Below are 21,675 nucleotides of genomic sequence, written 5' to 3'. Positions count from 1 at the left end.
TGCATACCCTTTTTTTCATTTTATTCATCCATAAAAAGACCATTATGTCCCGTTAGATTTGATGGTGTAAACATTCTGCATATCTGTGAGCTGTTTGCATTCATTTATTTGACTGTTCTGCTACAAACAAATGAACTGCCAAATGAATATTTTAATATTCCAGCTTGCATTTCAGATATCTTTTACTGATAATATGTCAATAATGTGTTTATTTGCACTAAAGGATCAGTCCCTGAAATGAATCAGAAGTGATTAGATTTCTCATCACTCTTTATGTAAACTAGTCCTGTTTCTCCCCACAAATAGGATTAGGTTTTCCATGCACCCCCCATTCTGAGCCAGACTGCTTCACACTTCATCCTCCTTATGTCAGAATGGTTTAGTATGGACGTAGAGTTGTGGGTTCCATGTGTTCATTTATTGTTTTGATGCCTTCAGTGAGAATATACCAATGTAAACGGTCATGAAAATAAAGCAAACACATTGAATTAGAAGGTGTGTCCAAACTTTTGGCCTGTACTGTAGTTTAGACAATAACAAATGTTCCTGAATATTGAAAGTTCATTTAATATTTTTTGACAATGGATGCTACTTGAAAGAAAAAAAGAAAAAACACACTGTTGTTTTGGAAAAAAATAATTAGATGCCATAGTAAGATGCCATAGCATGTGATAATTAAAGAATCATTTATATGCAATAACACAAAGATGTCAGATACAGAGAAAATGACCCCCATGATTGACAATGCCCTCCACCCTCTGCACCTCACTATCAGTTGCTCTGCAGACACGGTGAGGAAATCTTTCATACCACAGGTTTTTTAACACTGTCACTCTACATGCTGTCACCATAACTAGGATTCTGGACATTTGGCTACTGGCCATGTTAGCCCTTGTATTTATATGTCAGTCAATTCTACATTCTCCCTTGTACATATCTGCTCTATACTAATTTTTACCATTTACTATTTTTATTCATATTCTGTATTTGCGATCAAATTGTGTCTTTCTGCCAGTCTGACTACCTTATTTTACATTTACAGCATTTATCAGACGCCCTTATCCAGAGCGACTTACAATCAGTAGTTACAGGGACAGTCCCCCTGGAGCAACTTAGGGTTAAGTGTCTTGCTCAGGGACACAATGGTAGTAAGTGGGATTTGAACCTGGGTCTTTTGGTTCATAGGCGAGTGTGTTACCCACTAGTCTACTACCCACTAGGCTACTACTAGGCTTCTACCACTCTAAATAATAAAAATAAATAATAATTATAATAATAACTCTATGTAGAGTAAAAGTACCATGAGTACTAAAATCTAAAAGGTTGCAGACTTCGTGTCAGGATTGGCCACAACTGATGTTGCCAGGTGTGGCCAATCAGGACATCTTTTAAAAGCTGGGGATTTCCGCCCCTTCGGGAGCGGCAACATTTTAGTGAACTCTGTTGTGATCTGGATCTGGCAACTTTGTGTCAGTCTTTTTGACTGGCAATCGCCACACGCCTGCGGGCTAGTTTACATTGTTCCCCTTTATCTCCCTTTTCAGCCATCACGCTGCTCTTGTTGATTTGTGTTTTTTTGTAATAAAATCCCTTTCCCGAATGTCCCGCCTCTGCGCTTCTCTCCCCCGTCAGCTCACTGGCATGACACTTCGAAAGAAATGACATTTCCCAGCCTGCTATAGATCAATGTGTGTTGCTCAAATTGTCCAGTTTTCAAGACCACTAACATGAACATTTATTAAGGCATTTAAGATTATCTAAAGAGAAGGAATAAAACCTTTCCAAATGTCTCCAGGACATCGGATAAATGCTGTAAATGTAAGGAGATATTCATGGAAAGTTTAGCCACCCAACAGTAGTTACTTAGATCCCCTTTGTCAATTATCACAAACTTATGTGATTGAAACCAGTTAGGAGTCCTACAATATCATTTGTCCTGTCTAAAGGCTACTAGTGTGGTTGTAACCTCGTTGGTAACACACTCGCCTATGAACCAAAAGATCCAGGTTCAAACCCATCTTACTACCATTGTGTCCCTGAGCAAGACACTTAACCCTGTCCCTGTAATCGCTGATTGTAAGTCGCACTGGATTAGGACATCTGATAAATACCATAAATGTAAAGGCTTCAACATTCTCTTGCACCAGTCTTGTGCACTGTTTTTTTGAGTTAATGTGATTTTTTTTAAATCACATTTTATTGAGCTGGGATGTTCAATCTAGCATGGAAAAAGAACAGTGAGTCAGACAACTACGAGTGGATTGGGAGGAACCAGAAAAGAGTGCAAGATTTCGTATAGAAGCTAGAGTGTGGGGTACATGGAAGAACAGGAAAGAGATATAAATATAAATCTGAGCAAAAGAGAAAAAGTAATTATCGGAAGACATAAAGGGAAATATTCCTCTTTCCTGGTCGGGTGGTGGTAGTGAAGGGAGAGAAAATATATGAAGGAACAAAGGGACCTGCACAGGATACATTACCCATTTGACTGTTAATCTAAGGGGATCAAACATGGTCCAACAAGAGGAAGGGTAAAAAATAAATGAAAGGAAACAGCGGTTCTATTGTGTGGGCAGCTTTATGTGAGCTACTCTTCTCCCTGGCAACCTTACTCTGTTGCTCACACCTCGTTTCTGTCATATTTGGCCAACCTGCACTGTACTATGAATTCTCAAGAGCAGTTAGTGTCAAACCAAGTAAGCACTGGGATGCTCTCAAGTCAGACTGACATCGCTGTGGCCCAATGCCAGACCATTACTGACACAATGTCCAGTGCAAATCAGCCGGTCTATATCTGTGACAATCCACTGCTTAATACCAAACACATGGATAGCTCATTATTCCCCCATTACTAAAAAAAAGTCACAAAAGTGGAGTGAAAATATGCACAAGCATAGATAAACAAATAAATAAATGCAAAATTCACAGGAAATATTCACAAAAGATGGTGAGCCTGCCTTCAGCCTGCCTTCATTTTGTAGCTCACACCAGTTACAAACAGTTTGGGGATGACAGGCTGAGCAATTATCAAAGTGTCCTGTGTCACACACTGTCTGTATTTAATTAGTTTTATAAATAGGACAGAAAGATATATTTTTCTTTAAATGACAATAAGCAAGCAAAAGGCTATAAAAACAAGCAAATTTACAATCAGTCTAAGAATTCAAAATGATGTTGATCAGTTTTTATGAATGCTTCATTTGCACTTGCTGCAAATCAGGTGCGGTAATGATACCACATAGAATTATTGCAGTGGGGTAATATCTGAGCCTGCACTGCTCTAGATTATTTATAATTAGGGGTTTAGTGGTTTGTGAGCTGGTCTGCAAATGATCTGCAGTCAGGCAAACACACACAAAAGTGACAGATTTTAGGAATGAAGATATGGACGTCATATCATCACATCAGTTTATCATTGCAGAGTAATGCAAACATTACCCTCTATCCCGACATATAATGTCAAGCTTGAACAGCAACACAGGACTGATATACTCTCTGGCAGAGTTACAGAGTTGGACAATATCACCTTATCGTAAAAGTAGTTTTTATTGAAATTAAGATTATATACACAAAAAAGAACATACTTTTGAAAATCTGTAAAGCAAAATCGGAATTAGATTTTACATTTAAATTTATGACAATTAGCAGACATCTTTATCCAGAGCGCAATGGTAGAAAGTGGGGTTTGATATTTGAACTGGCTGAACATTTTTTTGTTATTTTGTTCTGAAAAAATTATGGGACAGACAGGACAACCAAGCCTTTATCGGATGAGCACAGCAAACGGAGGATCACTTATTACAAATGCATCCTCCAAAGGAGCTGAACCAAGAATGGACACATACCCATAGTTTAAGCTGTTTTGGCTTGGTATTAAGCTCTGATGTCCGCAGGGTGGATGACCCTCAGAGCCACCGGTGGGAGGACACGGATGATGAAAGCGACAATGACGTGGTTTGGTGGGCAGTCGGGGCCGGGACGGCTCTGCCCAAGATCATCGTGACGTTCGTGATGACCCACGTGGCTTCCGGGGTACGAGGAAGACAAGGGAGACACGGACTATGATGAGAGTGATGAAAGGCAGTCGGTGCCGGGATGGCTCCGCCCATTGTGCCTGTCCCGGATCGTCACAAGGTCACAGCAGTGTGAGGACAGCTGGTGGAAGAGAGCGATGGGAGGTTTTCAGGACTTCCAGGAGAGACTGAGGGTGGAGTTTGATCGGCCTGAGCCAGGGATCGAACTCTGCCCCACCACCACACCCAGCGCCAGTGGCCGGGGGTGGGGGTGCTCCCTCAAATAATTTTTTGGGGGGGTGCAGTTCAGGTTGGGGGCTCCTTCTGAGGGGAGGGTGGGTGGGGAAGCGACGGAGATGGGTCCTCCGGTAGCCAGTGAAGAGGGCGGGCCAGGCATGGGCCTGCGTCCAACTCCAGAGGAATGGAACACCATAGAGCCCCCTGATAGGCATGAGGACCCAGCTGGGACAGGCAGGAAGAGGGCCTCCTGGGACCTCCGGGACCGCCTCCCTGCATGGTGCAAGGAGGGAAGCTGGCCGCTCTGCCAGCGGGGACGTGCAAAGAAAAGAAAAGAAAAGAAACAGCATTTATCAGACGCCCTTATCCAGAGCGACTTACAATCAGTAGTTACAGGGACAGTCCCCCCTGGAGCAACTCAGGGTTAAGTGTCTTGCTCAGGGACACAATGGTAGTGAGTGGGATTCGAACCCGGGTCTTCTGGTTCATAGGCGAGTGTGTTACCCACTAGGCTACTACCACCACTACTGCAGCGTGCAGCGAGAGGGGCTGCGCGATCCCAGAAGGCACCAGACAGGGGTGCCGTGAATGGTCGCCGGAGGCTCTGGGACTGCCTCCCTCCGCGGTGTTGGGAGGGAGGCTGGCCACTCTGCCAGCAGGGACGTGCAGCGAGAGGGGCTGCATGTGCCCAGAAGGCACCAGACAGAGGTGACGTATTTGGTAGCCCTTGGAGGGGGGGCTCTGTCAGGATAGGCTCCAGGTGAGGTTGCCAGCTGAGGTCAATTCTGACAGCTGTTAAAAGCCTATGACTTCGCCCCTTTGGAGGGACTGCATTTTCGTGGACTCAGTTGAATGAACTTGACCTTTTTATTTTACCTGGCAACCTTTTGAGTTCTGGCAACCGGCACACACCTGCGGGATAGTTTATGTTGATCCCACTTCATTCACCTGTTTTCAGCCATCGCGCTGGTTTTGTTTGTGTTCCTTTATTGTTTATTAATAAATCCTTGTCCCACGTCTGCGCTTCCTTCGCCCGTCAGCTCGGCGTCGTGACAGCTTATGACTAATATAGTGCTCCTGCCCTCTCCATCTCCCTGTAACAGCACTACGCCTAACCCACACCCGACGTGTCCTCCTCGAAGGTGAAAGCTAGGTCAACTCCTCAGGAATGTGCTGCCACAAACCAGCTTATTGGGACCGGCTTTAGGTGTCAAATCAGTCAGAACTGCTGTCCGTGCAGAGAAATTGGGGATAAAACTTCTACACTACCCGACTAACGCAAGAAATGACTGTGCCCCCTTCTTTGTAGTGGCTGGACAGCATCAACCTTGTCCACCTGAGGTCGAATATTTCCCCCATACCCAACACTTCAGGATAGACATATCTAAGTAGCCCTTAGCCCTACTGGGATACATTTAGTCGATGGTTTCCTCATTCCTTTTTGAAATCATCAATGCATCATTAAGAGACAATGGTGTAAATGGTGACTTGGGTTATCTAATTCAATTTGGTCTGTAGGCTCAGCATGTTCCACAGACCACTAGAGAGCAAGGGGTAACAAAATGTTCCTCTACTTACTGCCGTTTACAGATCAAGTAGTTTGCAGGCCTCAGAGCAATTATTTCACTGACTGAACTGGAACAAATAGAGAGAGAAGAGAAAAGAAAGCAAAAAGAAATGGTGAGTGGTCAATATATATCCCAAGAAAGTATGGACCAAAACTTTTTTTTGCTTAAATTGACAAAGATGACATGAAAAACAAGTACATATTATAAGAAAAGAAATGTGTGAATTGCAGTACAAACTTGGTGGCAAGGTTATGTATTCAACAGTGAATTGGGTGTCAAAGTCCAATCAATATTAATAAAATATCTCAAATTACACACCTAACAACACCCTAGGCACACATAATGGTTCCTTTTCTGAGGGCCAAAAAATGGCCAAATTGACTTTACAGTGCAAATTAATAAAAAGCCTCCTTTTTAAAAAGCAGTAGTGGTAGTGGACGGGTATATGGGCTATTAATCGATGCATCGAGATGCAGGCAAGTTCAATTTTCATGCAACCAATAGGCTCAGAGCGGAATAGTGTTTGTTTGCCCCTTTGAAACACACAAACACACACTTGTTTGTCTTGCCCAGATTGCCCAGAGATCTACAACACAGCATTATCTTCTTAACAGGAGTTTAGAAATCCACACTTTTTTTTGTTGATGCTGAGACCCGTGGCAAGCACAGCCTGTTGAGCTCAACTCGCTATTTTTTAAGAAGGGAAAACCTTGGTGCGAGCACAGCACATGCCATGTTCGTTCTGACAGCGGCTCTAGATTTTCTACAATGAGCAGAAAAACTGTCTGCATTCAGTCCGCGATCACGTGATGCCACAGATGTCTGAACCAGGCATGTGGCATCAGGTGGCATCGGACTGAACTCTGAGCAAATCAAAGCATCCACACAAGTGAACGAGACCTCACCTCTCGTATTTGAAAACATTATGTAAAGCCATGTAGAAAATATATGGGATGCCTCGTGATGCATTGATAATCATAATCAGATCGAGAGATGAATGAATGTTCACACCTCCAGGCGATCCACTATCAATACACAAAATAATGAAGATTCAGTTAATTAATGACCAACCCAAGTACCAAGAGCAATGCAAATGAATGTGTGGTTCCCTTTGCACTAGCATCTTCACCAGGTCCTTATTTACTGCCTGTTTGGATTATCCATGTGGTATATGTTTTGATTTTGGCTCCCTGGTAATAAACTTGCCTTCACATTTGTTCACCACAACTATACAAAGTGCATGAAACAGGTGTTAAAAATTTTTTTCTGCTCAGATATATTTTTTTAAATAATCTGCCTGTTTAATTTAATATGATTGATTTATCCACTGCTTAAATAATTTTTCTGAACATTCATCACTATCACAGTTCATCTAATTTGTGGAGTGTCACAGAGCTTGGTTCTTATGACCTTTATTAATATGATATTCAGCCAGTTATTTAAAAACAATTCAATTGACATAAATATTTCCATTCGGTTTGATTGCTTGTCACAAAATAATTACTCACTGCAATAATTACATGTATAATAATTGCAATAAAGACAACTTTTTTTTAACTGTTCATGTCACAACTACGGACTTACGGGGGAAGGAAGCGCAGAGGTGTGACATGTTGGGAAGGGGTTTTATTAATAACAAACAATAAACAAAGAAACAACGGCACGGTGGCCAAAAAGGATTTAACTTAAATAAAGAACATAAATGAACCCGCAGGCGTGTGGCGATTGCCAGAACTCAAAACATAAAGACATTCACTCGGGGAAGTGGGCTCGCATGGCGGCCCCGGACCCTCGGCCTGGCTCCCCGGCGTGGTCCCGCATGACGGCCCCGGACCCGCACAGAAAAATCAGGGCCGATCCATCCGGGTACGTGCAGGCCCCGTCTCCGCATGTCCCCTCTGACGAGTCTTGAGTCTTTCCCTGCACCGTGCAGGGAGGTGGCCCCGGAGCCTCCGGTGACCGTTCCAGGCACCCCAGGCTGGTGCCTTCTGGGACTATGCAGCCCCTCTCACTGCACGGCCCTGGTGCTAAGAGAGGGGCATTGCCAGACCATCCGGCTAGCCCCTTCTGCGTCCGTTGGGACAAGCAGGCCCTCTTCCTGCCTGTCCCAGCTGGGTCCTCATGCCTACCGGGGGGCTCTGTGGCGCTCCACCCCCCTGGAGGCAGACACAGGCCCATGCCTGGCCCGCCCTCCATACCGGCTACCGGAGGATCCAGCTCTGTTGCTTCCCCACCCTCCCCTCAGGAGGAGCCCCCAACCCAAACTGCACCCCCCCAAAAAAATATTTGGGGGAGCACCCCCCCCCCGGGCTGGACTTAGGGGTACTATGGGGCTCGTCCACCTTGGACCGGTGCAGTCAGGTTGGGAACTCCCTGCCTGGGGTACGGCTCCGCTGCTGGGTCGCCATCTGGTGGACACAAAGAGGGGAAGTGGGGGCGACATACGGACACAAATGCCACGCACGCACACACTCTGGCTCCCTCTCTGGGCTCTCCGGGACCTCCTCAGGGGGCACAGCCAGGATCTTGGGAGGAGCGACCTTTTCATCGCCCGCCAGTGCTGGGTCTTCTTGCCCCGGATCCTGACTGGCGCTGGACGTGGTGGAGGGGCAGAGTTCGATCCCTGGCTCAGGCTCTGGCCGTTCAAACTCCGCCCTCAGTCTCTGCTGGAAGCCCCGATAACTCATTCTGTCCGTCTCTCCCTGCTGCCCGAGGGCTGCGCTCCAGCCCCATGCTGACCCAGTCAGACACGTGAGGATGGTGGTGATCTCATCAGTGTCTGCTGCCCCACTTAAGGGTCCTGGGACCCTTTGGCTGTCCCACACGGGGCTGGGCACGTCACTGGAGATGGTGGTGGGTGTGTGCCATGGAGGGTAGTGGACGTCTTCTCCAGCAGGTGGGGGCGCTGGTGCTGCGCTGCCGTTCAGCTGGGGAACGTCCGGGCAGTGGGAAGGCGGGTTGGCGACCGGAGCTGGGAAGGCGTACTCCCCGTGAGGCAGACCTCCTGTCGCCCTCTTCCACCAGCTGTCCTCACACTGCTGGGAGGGACATTGGTCTCCACGGACCTTACGACGATCTGGGACGGGCACACTCTCTTAGTCACTCTCGTCGTCGTCCGTGACCCCCTCCGGAAGTCACGTGGGTAATCACGGATGTCCCGATGATCTTGGACGCACGCAATGGGCGGAGCCTTCCCGGCACAGACCATGTCATCGCCGCTTTCGTCATCCGTGTCCTCCCACCGGTGACTCCGAGGGTCGTCCACCCTGCGGACATCCTGGACCCATGCCGCAATCATCTCCCATGGGCAGTAATCTGGCCATTCGGGCTGGAGCCTGCCCACCTCCTCACTTGTGGATGGGTGCGATGGGCGGAGTACAACTCGCGTCTCTCGTGCTCTCGTGGTCGTCATCGTCCATGTCGTCCCAGTCCACGGGGAGCCTTGCCTGCAGAGCGCAGAGTTCCTGGCTCGACATGGCGAAGATCGTGGGGGTCGCTTCTTCTGCGCTGTCTGCCCACGTCACTTCCTCGCTGCTGCCGACTCCACCGTCTTCGCTCCGCCCACTCACCCGACGACGTTGTCGCTTCCGGGTGTCGCGGATTCTCCCGGGGGTGACGTCATCATGCGTCGCCGCGCGTCGTGGCTCATCGGGGAGAAATCGCTCTACCAGAACGGGCGGCGTGTCTCTCCTCCGGCGCCCGTGCTCGGCTGCGTCCGTATTCCTTCTCTGCTTCTTTTTACCCCTGCGCTTTTGGGTAGATCTCCGGCATTCAGTCACGACTACGGACTTACGGGGGAAGGAAGCGCAGAGGTGTGACATGTTGGGAAGGGGTTTCATTAATAAACAAAAAATAAACACAAATAAACAATGGCGCTGTGGCCAAAAGGATTTAACTTAAATAAAGAACATAAACGAACCCGCAGGCGTGTGCTGATTGTCAGAACTCAAAACATAGACATTCACCCGGGGAAGTCAAGTTCACGAATGAGTTCACGAAAATGTCGTCCCTCTCGAAGGGGCGGAAATCTAGGGGTTTTATGCGCCGTCAGAATTGGCCACCGGTGATGAGCACAGCTGCAGTCAATCCTAACACTTCATTTAAGAAACTAAGAAACTGTGTGACGTTGTCTCAAAATCATTTACATTTTTACATTTACATTTACGGCATTTATGAGATGCCCTTATCCAGAGCGACTTACAATCAGAATTGGCCATACTCCTATCTCTTCACATCTTGTTTACTGTAATTCAGTTGAACACAAATCAGTGCTAAATGGAGATATATACTACCTCATGCCCGTTTTAATTGATTTATTTATTGTTAGGATTATATTTTATCCCAGAATTTATACATCTGACTAGAAAGGAAGCCCATGTGCCCTGGATATTGTACAAAGACAATTACAATTCCCTGGCATTTACCACAGTCTTTCTCTGGCCTTTACCCACTCCAAACTTTGATTACATATATTTGGGAGATCATGAATGATCAAGGCGAACACTTCCTTCAAACACTTCCTTTACCTATGAAATACTGTACACAGGAAATGGCTCATTCTGTACTTACACTAAATCAGTGTCATCTAGCTGCAGGTAGTTATGCGGCTTCACAATACATATATTCAAGATAATGCAGTTTAAAACAAGTTACAAGACAGTTCAAGCAATGGCGGTAGAGCTTCTTAAAAGTCAGTGCTCCAAGATAACTGTCTCACCCACGGGCTGATATACTGGACATACTAAACAAAGGGATTTATTTAATAACACAAAAGAAATGTCACGAGGGCCAAAATAAAGGAAACAAACCAAAAGAAACCTGCAGGCGTGTGGCCGTCCACGAAGGTGATGGTGAAGGGAGACGAAAGGAATTCAGTGGGGATTTGATGCAGTCTGACAAAATTATGGTCTATGAAGTTCCCGGCCACCCCGGAGTCCTCCTGCGACAAACATTCAATGAGGGTGGCCTGCCGAGCCATTTGATCACATAACGCAGCGAATTCCAAAGGGTTAAAAGAGGGCTCAGTCATTCTATCAGGGTACCAGGGCAGGACCAGAACATGATGTTGGCAGAAACAAGAAACCCTGGTGCGAGTGGACGCAAGGAGGCAGGTAAGTTTCCTCCTGTTTAATATGAGATCGAGAGCTGGTGTGAGCCGTTAAGGCTGAATTTGGGAAGGGACAGGATGAGAGGGAAGAGTTGAGAGGTGAGGAGATTAACTGGATAATCTTACGAGTTGATATGGAGAAGGAGCCATGTCGAAATGACGAATGCCAATCAATGACTGGCCATCTTGCCAATTTATGCGAGTCACGTTACCTCATCTCCGTGTTGCTCCCGGTCACATGGATGGAATCATGTGACAATGGCGAGTATAAAAGAGTTTTCTCTTAAAAGCTGTGGCCTCTTCTTTTCCTCCTCCATTGGGAACTCAGGGGTTCCCCTCAGTTTCTGGGCCTTTCTCTCCCCCTGTTTCTCCTAGGCCAATCTGCCTCTCTGAAGCTTGGTTCCCGGCTTTTCTCTCTCTTCCTCTATCCCACTTTCTCTTTTTTTATCTACCTGTGTTAATAAATTAAAAACTGTTCATTCTTGTAACTGTTCATTTTATTGTGCCATGTCTCTTTGTGTCCGATGAGTTTAAATACATTGCTAATAATTAATGGAGTCAGATAAACAAGGTCAATGCAATTCTATGATGGCTACCCCTGTCTTCCCTTTCTTCATCTGCTGAATTCTCCTTTTTCCATGTTTTTTACACCCTGCGCCTCCAGTTCCTCTCCAGCATCTCAAATGATGACAGGCCACCTCCCTCCTCGCTGCTGCATCCACTCCCAGTTGCTCATTGTCCTCTCCACCTTAGCTCTGTGTCCTCACACTGCTTTGATTCTTTACTGATTTGTTTACAGGAAAGGGCATTTCCATTCACATAGTCTTAACCCCTTCAATTTTCCTAGGAAAAATTTGCTTTGGCAAAATGTTACTTATTTGATATAAAGGCATTCTGCTGTGTTATAGTATTCAGAGGGGCAAAATACCCCAGTAATAACTTTAATCACCCACCAAGGCAATGGTGACAACTGTTCTGGTCAAATATTGATACTGTTATTAAAAATGGAAGGAGCTGCGAATCTAAGAGGAGAATAGGTTCATAAGAAAGAAATATATGATGACAAAGAATCAAAGGAAAACCAATCGCAGTACAATAAAAAGGTGTCATGATCTGGTCTGGCAGGGGTTACTCCGGGTCCGGAGTTCGGACCGGAGTTTAATGTTAGTCTTGTGTAATGTTCCCTGATCGTGTTCACCTGTGTATAATTCTATAATTGTATAAAACTATCCTGTTCATGTCTGTTCGCCGTCAGGTCATTGTTTGGTGATGTTTCCCTTGTCGTGTGCATTATGTATTAAACCCTTGTCCTGTGACATCGTGCGTATGCATCCTTCTTCCTCGCCATGTCCAGCCCAACGTGACAAAAGGTAATATAATGTTGAAAAAGGGACTGAACACCCATAGGCAATGAAAAAAAGTTGTTGGCCAAAATAAACATGTGAATGATGTTTCATAAGAATTCATATGAAATGTTGCCTTGAGCTCAGTTGATCTTTTGTAGAAAGGAAAAGAATATTAAAAAAAGATGACTTTATGCAAGCTTAAGGTGTCTGATAATTCCTTTTTTCATTATATAAGCCCAGCTAATAAGATAATGATAAGCTTGTTGGTGGGTTGTTAATTAGCAGGATCCTGGGAAAGATTTCAAAGCTGAATTTGGAGTTATAAAAGAGAGTGCCTGATGAAAGGTTTAAAGGCTTTAACTTTTGTGCAAAGCCATGACATGAGACTGAAGTAAAGATGATGGATGAGGTTTGTCTGAAAAAACATCCTCATATTACTTTTCAGCCCTGAGCTAAAAATGACTGTGCAGTTTAGATGAAACAAGGACAGTGCAACATTGTATGTCTAGTCCTTGTGAAATAAATGACAATGAGAATCAACAACCAGTTCTCAAACAACTGAGACTGCATTGGGTGCACAATTCAGGTCAGCCTGGGGTCTAGTTAATATCACAGGTTTGCCACTCCAAGCAAAAGCAAAAAAATTGATAATTAAAAAGCATTGTTTATGGCTGACCAGTTACAATGAGTGAAGTAGTAAGATATGTCATTTCCTATGATAATGAAGAAGTATTAGTGGAAAAATTGTTGTGTTGCATTTTCAAGTCAACTATGATTAAATTGAGTATTAACTGTACTAAGATGGCTCCTTTTTTCAAATTAATCTAATGTTGCTGTAGGTGACAAGAAAATAAAAAAAGGTACAATGAGCAGCATCATTTTTTAGAGTTAATTTGAAATGCTGGTTGAATGGCAAGAAAGCCAATTTGCATAGATATAAGTTAATATTAGTATGATGTTGTGCTGGCTCTGGTTTTAGCTAATATTAAGCTGACGTCTGTATGCCATAGCTGCTTTTCCAAAAGAGAGGGAGAAAAGGAGCGAAGAGAAGTGAAGCAAATGAAGGTGCGACACAGATATTAAGCAAGAAGTCAGCAAAACACGTTTATATATCTGAATGCTTCTAATTCAGAAGAAAAGATGATTTGACACAGATCTGTTCTAAAGAGATTAGATGCTGGTGTCAAAATCCCACTCTGTCCCACATAAAGTTTATTTTGGTAGAACTCATAGAGCAATGGAAGTATTTATGCCAACAATACCTCACAGACATTTTATTGCTAGTGTCTTGCTTGAGGTAAAACCTGCACATAATTTATTTTAGCATGATAAATGTCTGACAGTTCAGTGCTTTAGTATAGTCTTGGTTCACTCAATTGGAGCCTGATTTACAAGGTATTACACTAAAATGACCAGAATCATAGCGACCAAGTGCACCTGATAGGTGGTTGTATATACTAACTTCCATCATGAAATTCAATTAATCTAACTACAACTGACAAAAGGTTCTGTTACAAGCATCCTGCTTATGAATTAATATGCAGCAATCTAGAATCTTGCAACTGTCACTTTTTATGCCAAATAAGTTCACCTATGAACCATAAATTCAAGTCCCAAGTTCAAATCCCACTTACTACCATTTTGTCCTTGAGCAAGACACTTATCCCTGAGGGAGGGAGACTGTCCCTGTAACTGCTGATTGAAAGTCACTCTGGATAAGAGTCTGATAAATGACACAGTGCGGGTCAGTTTGAACTGAAATAAATGAGGAAAAAACATTAGTAATTTTACAAAGATGATTTATGAGATATGTAATGACTTTTTACTTTTCCTCTCTGTAATTTCTTTTTCTTTCTGTAATTTCTGTTAATGGCCACAGACAGGTCCACCCATTCTTGTTCTAAAATTGCTTATCCAGGTCAGGGTTGCAGGGAGTCACACAGAAATCCATTTTCACGCATAAGGCAGCAATATCTAGATTTAGCACGATGCAATTATTGACAAATACTAGATCTGTCACTTACTCAAACCACTTTTTGGATATATAATGACAAATCCTAAACCTCAGACCGGCTTGGGAGCAAGTCTTCTGTACGTAAACAAGGATTTAGTCATTGTATGTGCACGAAAAGCTATGGCAACACCATTGCAAGCAAATGACTGCACCAGTAATAATAAAGATTCAAGATTCAAAGAACTTTATTAATCCCAGAGGGAAATTGCTCTTGGTTATACAGTTGCTCAGATTAATCAGATTAATTAATTAATTAATCTACCAGGAAGGAAGAAAAGTTTAAAAAAAAAAAAAAAATTAAAATACAACAAGAAATAACAATAAATAGAAGTTAAATAAAATAGAATAGACTTACTGACTTAGAAAAAAAAGTTATAAAATAGACAAAAGAGAAAAAGTATTAAACACAAGAAAAACACACAAAACCCGGAAACCCGGTGCAACTGCACCAAGCTGCTACACACTCGCGCATGTGCAATATATTAAATATAAAGAGAGTTTCAAATTCAGAGTTCTGAATTATCACCAATACTGTTCAGCATGCCCAGATGATCTTCTTATTTAGAGAGATAATGCTTTGAGAGAAAATATTACACATCCTAAATTAACCTCTGCAAATGTTTTGAAACTGTGTGTAAAATGTAACATTTAACAGTCTGAGCATATTTACCAATGAAAAACTTGCTGATCATCTAGTCTCAACATATGTAGGCTGTAGGAGCATGGATTTGTAAAGTCATCTCTGTCAGCTCTGTCCTCTAATCTATGTATCTAATCCTCAAGTGATGAACCAACATAACCAGGCGAGTTTAAAGGTCAATAATCTGAGATAAAGTATCTAATCTTGGATGGTTTAAACAGTGTATGAAAAATTCCTATCAAAAAACACACACAACACGCAAACACACAGACCCTTTCCAAACAATTTAGTGTTTGTCAGCCAATTTGCACATTTTACACTGTGGATCCATATGGGATGAGCATGCAAAATTATACACTTAGGGACAGGGACTGTATGACACACCATTCCCTTTGGAACCATACTCATGAGAACTAGCCACTGAAGAACTTTCTAGAATGCCTGTGGATACACATCTCACTCTATGGGTTTTTGCTCCCTCACTCCCTCGCCTAGCGTTCCAATGCTACTCCACGTCCGCCTGTTTGTCTGCTGGTCCTGAATCCTGCATTTTAAGACGTATACCCTAATCCATGTCAGGCTAATCCCTTTACCGATTCTCCCCTGTTCAGACTAATGAGCTCTTGCGGTGGCTCTGCCTTGCTGTAGCTTGCAGCGAAACTGTGCTATCGGCAAGCTTAAGTACATTAGCATTGCTTTAACACGATTTATCTCTCCAACCCAGTCCTTCACTCTTCAGTTCCTCTGCTTATTTGAGTACTTTGTTCTGATCAGCGTTGCCAACAATCTCCTACAGAATATAGCTGAAGTTTACCCAGAAGATCAGTAGACGTCCCTGATGACACTCGCTAATTTGCATATAAATAATGCATTATGATAAAAAATCACTTCACTTTCTTCACAGTACCCTATATGTACTGTACAGGACAAATGTTTGGACAAATGTGAAGTACATAGCTCTACATGTGTTCGTTCATAGTTTTGATGCCTTCAGTGAGAATCTACCAATGTAAATGGTCATGAAAATAAAGAAAACACATTGAATGGGAAGATGTGTCTAAACTTTTTGGCCTGTACTGTATATAGTTTGTTGTATTTTAAAGCTGCTCAAGGTATGAGGCGCCCCCTAGTCCATATATCAAGAAAAGCTCACACATACACTACCTTTCCTCAGGCATCTACATCCAAACATCACACATACAACGTATATTCATATCAGGGGATTTCATTTATTACTGTCTATTTTACAATGATGTACCACTTTTTCATAACTTAATTATACATATAATTTCCCTTAATAAGTGTTAATAATAAACTGATAGGAATTGATGTGTTCTAAGTCAGGTTATACAACTTGTTTTGAGTGGGTTGGATCCACCAAGAAAATCCTTATGATTGGTCAGTCAATGTCATTCCATTTTCAAGCACCAGGACGGACGGTGACTTGCAGGCTGGGTCACAGGTGTGATACACTGCAGCACAGCACATGGTGACGCAACGAAATGTGTCCTTTGCTTTTAAGCAGTGGGCAGCCATGAAAGGCAAAAGCTGCCTGCAAATCTTAATGACAAGGAGCAAGCTTAGATTTTGCTATTGATTTAAAATACGGTGTGGAACCAGCCCAGAACTACTCAGGAGGAACTTGTCAAAGATCTCAAGGCAGTTGCGACAACATAGTGTTTAGACACCCCGCCATGAAGGACTGAAATCCTGCTCGCTCTGCTCAAGAAAGCACATGTACAGGTTTGCCACTAAACATCTAAATGATTCAGAGGAGAACTTGGTGAAGGTGTTGAGTCAGATGAGGCTGATATTGTTTTCTTTGGCATCAACTCTATAGTTGTGTTTGGCGGCCTGTTTAGTCTAGTAAAGTTTCAGTCAAGTAAAACTTATTTTATTGCATGTTAATCTTATTTTAGTTGGAATTATCCATGAATATTTTAAACAACAAATAAAGTGTATGATTTGAATTGTACTTTGCGTGTTCCCTGTGTCTGGGGTGGACAAGGACAAGTAACCTTACGGTCATGACACATTCAGTTGCTAGTGTAGAAATACACACAAGAAACCGAATAGCTTTGTCTTAGAAAACCAATTGCAAATTATAAAATACTTACAATATATATATATATATATGTGTGTGTGTGTGTGTGTGTGTGTGTGTGTGTGTGTGTGTGAGCTTGTTGACTGATTACCATTCCCCCAAATAGCCGGTAAAGGCTAATTAGACGGAGGGCTCTCAAGTTCAGATGACAGGTAAGGGTTACAGTTCAGTAAACCCCACCACTACCGCCTCTGGAATGGGGATGCTTCATTAATAATTTTATTTGTTATGGTTATTAATCAAGACCTGTGGAAGACAAAAATGATACATGGCACAGACAATTCAACTCCCAGTCCTTAGTAATCTCAAGACTGGATTACTGTAACTCCCTTCCAGCTGGTCTACCACTATGCACCATCCAACCTCTACAACTCATGAAAAATGCAGCAGCACGACTGATCTTCAACCTTCCCAAATTCTCCCACACCACCCCTCTGCTACGTTCCCTCCACTGGCTCTCAAAAGCTGCACGCATCAGATTCTCAAAATACTGATGCTGGCCTACAAACATGGAGTAACACCATCCTACCTCACAGCCCTTATTATACCTCGCACTGCACATTGTATACTTCGAGCCTCCAGTACTGCTCGCCTGGTCCTGCCATCGCTAAGGGTAAAAGGAAGACATTCATCTAGACTCTTCTCCGTCTTGGCCCCTCGGTGGTAGAATGAACTTCCACTCGAGGTCAGAACAGCTCAGTCACTCAAGACCTTCCTCAAGCTCAAGAATATTTAGATTAACTTGTAACTTTCTTATTGTCAAACTTGTGTACAGAATCTACAACAGAGTGAATAAAAAGATTTTATTCATAGTTGGGGGTCCTAGTAAACCAGAATTGATCTCTTCATCGATGGTAACTTGAAAGCACGTTGTAAGTCACTCTGGATAAGGGCGTCTGCCAAATGCCTTAAATGTAAATGTAAATCTTGTCAACAAAACATTTTTTTTTGGACACCATATTTAGTCTAGTATTATTTGTCAACAATATTACATGAGATATTTTGTTATAGTTTTCATTATTATTATAGTCTCCAGACCATCCCATAGAAAACCTGTAGAGGGAGCTGAAGGTTCGAGTTGCCAATCATCAGCCACAAAACATTAATGACTTGAAGAGGATCTGCAAAGAGGAGTGGGACAAAATCCCCCCTGAGATATGCAAAGCTTGTGGCCAAATACAAGAAATCTCACTGATTTGATAGGGGATAAAAACGTATTTAATTCATGAAAATGCTAATTAATTGGTAATGTTTATGAAATTCATTTTTTAGGATTGTTCTGTCTCACACTGTTCAAATAAACCTACCACTGAAATTATAGGGTAATTATTTCTTTGTTAGTGGGCAGACTTACCAAATCAGCAGGGGTTCAAATAATTATTCTGTATTTCCTCAGGATTTACATAATATATAAGAACAAGACACTTGCTATCTGTATATTGAAGTAGAGAGTGTAACTGCATTTTTGTTTGTGTGTAATTTCCACATGGGAGGCAATAACTGGTATGACAGCATGAGTAGGACCTACATAAAAATTAACAGGTCATACTAATGTTGTGACTAATGTTCTTTTTTACTGTGCTGATATGCTCTTGTGAAATGTGTGATTTTTTTACTTATAAATTGCTGCTGTAAGGTTTTCCTTGTTGGATCAATAAAGGATCTGTTGTCCATGCATAACATTGTTTCATGTCACCCAAAAAACGTCTACAAGGTGTGCCCAGGCAAGGTATGAGGAAAACACTTAAAAGATCTGTTTACATTTTTTTTCCAGACATAATCACATCCTTTGTAGCTTTGACGAACACTGATGATTTACTCCTTGAAGAATAAATCAAGAAAAGCTGAAGGGGTGAACAAGTGGACAAACACAAAGAAGAAGGATGTCAAAAGAAAGCTAATAATGTCAAACAAAAATGAAAGGAGAACAGTTTTCTCTCAATGAATATGAGAGCCCTGTTCCTTGATCCAGCCCTCAAAAAGTCCATGTAGCAGCTTAATCTTCATGTTCTCATTGTCCTTTCTTATCCACACTGCTTTTCTTTGAACAATGGTGCATTTTTGTAATTTAGTCTAGTTTTTTTTAGGAGGCTTAAGTACCCATTACAAATCAAGTTCAGTTCAAATGTTTGATCATGCAGGTAACCCTAAATGTGAATTTATATGAACGAAACTACCAGCTTAATCACAATATCATTATCATCAGGAAATCCCTTTAATTTAATTCCCCAATATATGCTCATCATGCTCATTACTAAACCTAGTGTCATATCTGGTTGTCATGATCTGGTCCGGCAGGGGTGACTCCGGGTCTGGAGTTCAGACCGGAGTTTCCTGTTAGTCTTTTGCAATGTTCCCTGATCGTGTTCACCTGTACATAATCATATAATTGTATAAAGCTATCCTGTTCGTGTCTGTTCGCCGTTAGGTCATTGTCTGGTGATGTTCCCTTGTCGTGTGTAGTCTGTATTAAACCCGTCCTGTGACGTCGTGCGTATGCGTCCTTCTTCATCGCCATGTATGTGTTTGTGTCTAAAAAAATCTGAGCTTTGTGAAAGTGATTTTATTTAACCATGCATCACCCAGCAGTGGGCAGCCATGAAAGGCACCCGGGGAGCAGCGTGTGGGGATGGAACCTTGAACAAGGGGACCTCAGTGGCACCTTGGGTTTGGGATTTGAACCTGCAACTGTCTGATTACAAGTTCGATTCCCTACTTGCAAGGCAACCACTGGTCCTTATAGTGCTGGCTCAGCCACTGGCGGAAATAACTATTGGGTTTATTCTAAGAGGTTTTCTTGGGCTTAATTAAAATTCAACTCCCAGTATCAGTGAATTAAGTCATATTGATCTAAACCTTTAAAATGTGTTTGCAATTTGCCTAAAAGCATGTTTGTGTTTTGTAAAATATATATTAAATGTTTAACAGATTTTTTAAAAGTAGTGACCTTTTCAAAGCTGATTTATAAATGCCTACAAACCTTAATTCACTTCACTCTTCACTTCACTTGCAATAATTCAATAATCCTAATGACTTTGATCCATTCTTTGGTGAAATGTAAGCACCATTGCCTATTTCCAGATGGGACAGTTTTGTCATAGTATGGCAGTAAATGTGAGATGGAGAGCAGGCTATTTAGGTAAACCATATTTTTCACTGTAGGTAGGTATGTATGCTGTAAGTATGCTGTAGGTAGAGCGACGTGAAGGGTGAGGGATGGAAGCGTATTCTTTGGGCAGCAGGCCCATTGGAACAGTTCTATAGGGAATGTTTCAAGGAATTCTTCACAGCTTGTAATTAGGCCAGATGGTATGTAGAGGACAACCTGGTATTGTTTCATTTCAGAGTGTACACACAGGATTAGTTATACATATGAATAGATATGTACATGCACAGATACAGAAACAGTAGTTATCTGTTCTGTAAAGCAGAGGGACATTGTAGCATCTTACAAACATCTTAAAACAATAATTGACCATCTGTCTTCTAGTCAAACAACAAGAAACTTCAGAATTGTGGAAAGGCATTCAAGAAAGTTTTCATTAAAGATTATTATGATCAGGTAAAACAGTAGAGAAGATATATTCAAATAAAATACAGAGTTTAAATTGATGCAGACTGACAGCAGATTCTAGTCCTCTGCTATATATATACTTGTATGAGACACAAAGTGTTAAAGGTTATGGAAACAGCTGTTTATATGACATTGTGCATATGTGCATAAAAAGACCAGTTAAATGAACATATTTCTCCATTTCTGGTTGAATGGTTCTCTGAACAGCATGGTAGGATGGGGCAGTGGTGGCCTAGCGGGTAAGGAAGCGAACCTGTAATGAGACGGTTGCTGGTTCAAATCCCAAACCACCATGATGACACTGACCCTTTAGGGTTATGGGTTACATAGAGGATACATAGAGAAGGTGAATTAATAGAATACATTTTGTTCTGTCACTGTGTGCTGTGACTTCACTTTCACTTTACAGTATGGAGTAAGGCAGAGGTGCATCATCTCTCCTGTCCTCCTTTCTACACGCAATAGACTGAATTACAACCAGCATCCGCTGGAAGACCTGGACTCTCCTGGATTTAACAAATATGCCAGCAAGTTGGACTCAACATCAACAATTCCAAAAAAGAAATATGCATAAACTCCACCCCAATCCAACTTGAGTTTGTGAAAACAACCAACTAAGAGCATTACCAGAGCATCACATTTCAGATTGCTAGGACACTTGTTAAGAATAATGCCAGACCACGAGTTGCCTTAATTTGGACACCACCTGGCAAAAGAAAACATGGGTGACCCAAAAACACACCCGACACAGAACCATGGTACAAGAATATGAAAAGTTGAACATGTCATGGGGGTCTGCGTGCAATGGAGAGAGCTCATTGAAACCTTATGTCTTTTGGGGTTTTAAGAAGAGTGTATGGGACAAGTTCAAGTGACATAGTGAACATATGGTACATAACAAAATAATGTTTCTCCAGAACCAGGTGCTACGTGTAACATTTAAACAAAGTGCATGTGTGTGACATCGACAAACCAGGCTACATAAAGTGGGACACAGGCAGCACTAAAACCAGTCAAACGAATACTAAAGGTGCCAAGTAAAAATTATTGTGCAAATGATACTGTAATAGGG

The 21,675-nt window shown here is 42.5% G+C and overlaps 1 protein-coding gene across 7 annotated transcripts in view; it reads right to left on the bottom strand.

Annotated features, from left to right (window-relative positions):
* LOC114786748 (protein phosphatase 1 regulatory subunit 29-like) overlaps positions 1-21,675 on the bottom strand; it is a 73,120-nt gene that overhangs the window by 36,462 nt on the left and 14,983 nt on the right. For 2 of the 7 annotated variants that reach the window (XM_028974155.1, XM_028974157.1), the window contains exon 3: positions 5,829-5,885. The exons of 4 other annotated variants lie outside the window; for them this stretch is intronic. The gene's annotated coding sequence lies outside the window, so the exon portion shown is untranslated. Of the gene's footprint in view, positions 1-3,845; positions 4,507-5,828; positions 5,886-21,675 lie in introns of those variants that run through there. One more of the 7 variants, XM_028974159.1, reaches the window with a different exon arrangement.

Source organism: Denticeps clupeoides, chromosome 3 (assembly GCF_900700375.1).
Source record: "Denticeps clupeoides chromosome 3, fDenClu1.1, whole genome shotgun sequence".
NCBI lineage: Eukaryota > Metazoa > Chordata > Actinopteri > Clupeiformes > Denticipitidae > Denticeps > Denticeps clupeoides.
This window is presented reverse-complemented; position numbering and strand designations above follow the sequence as displayed.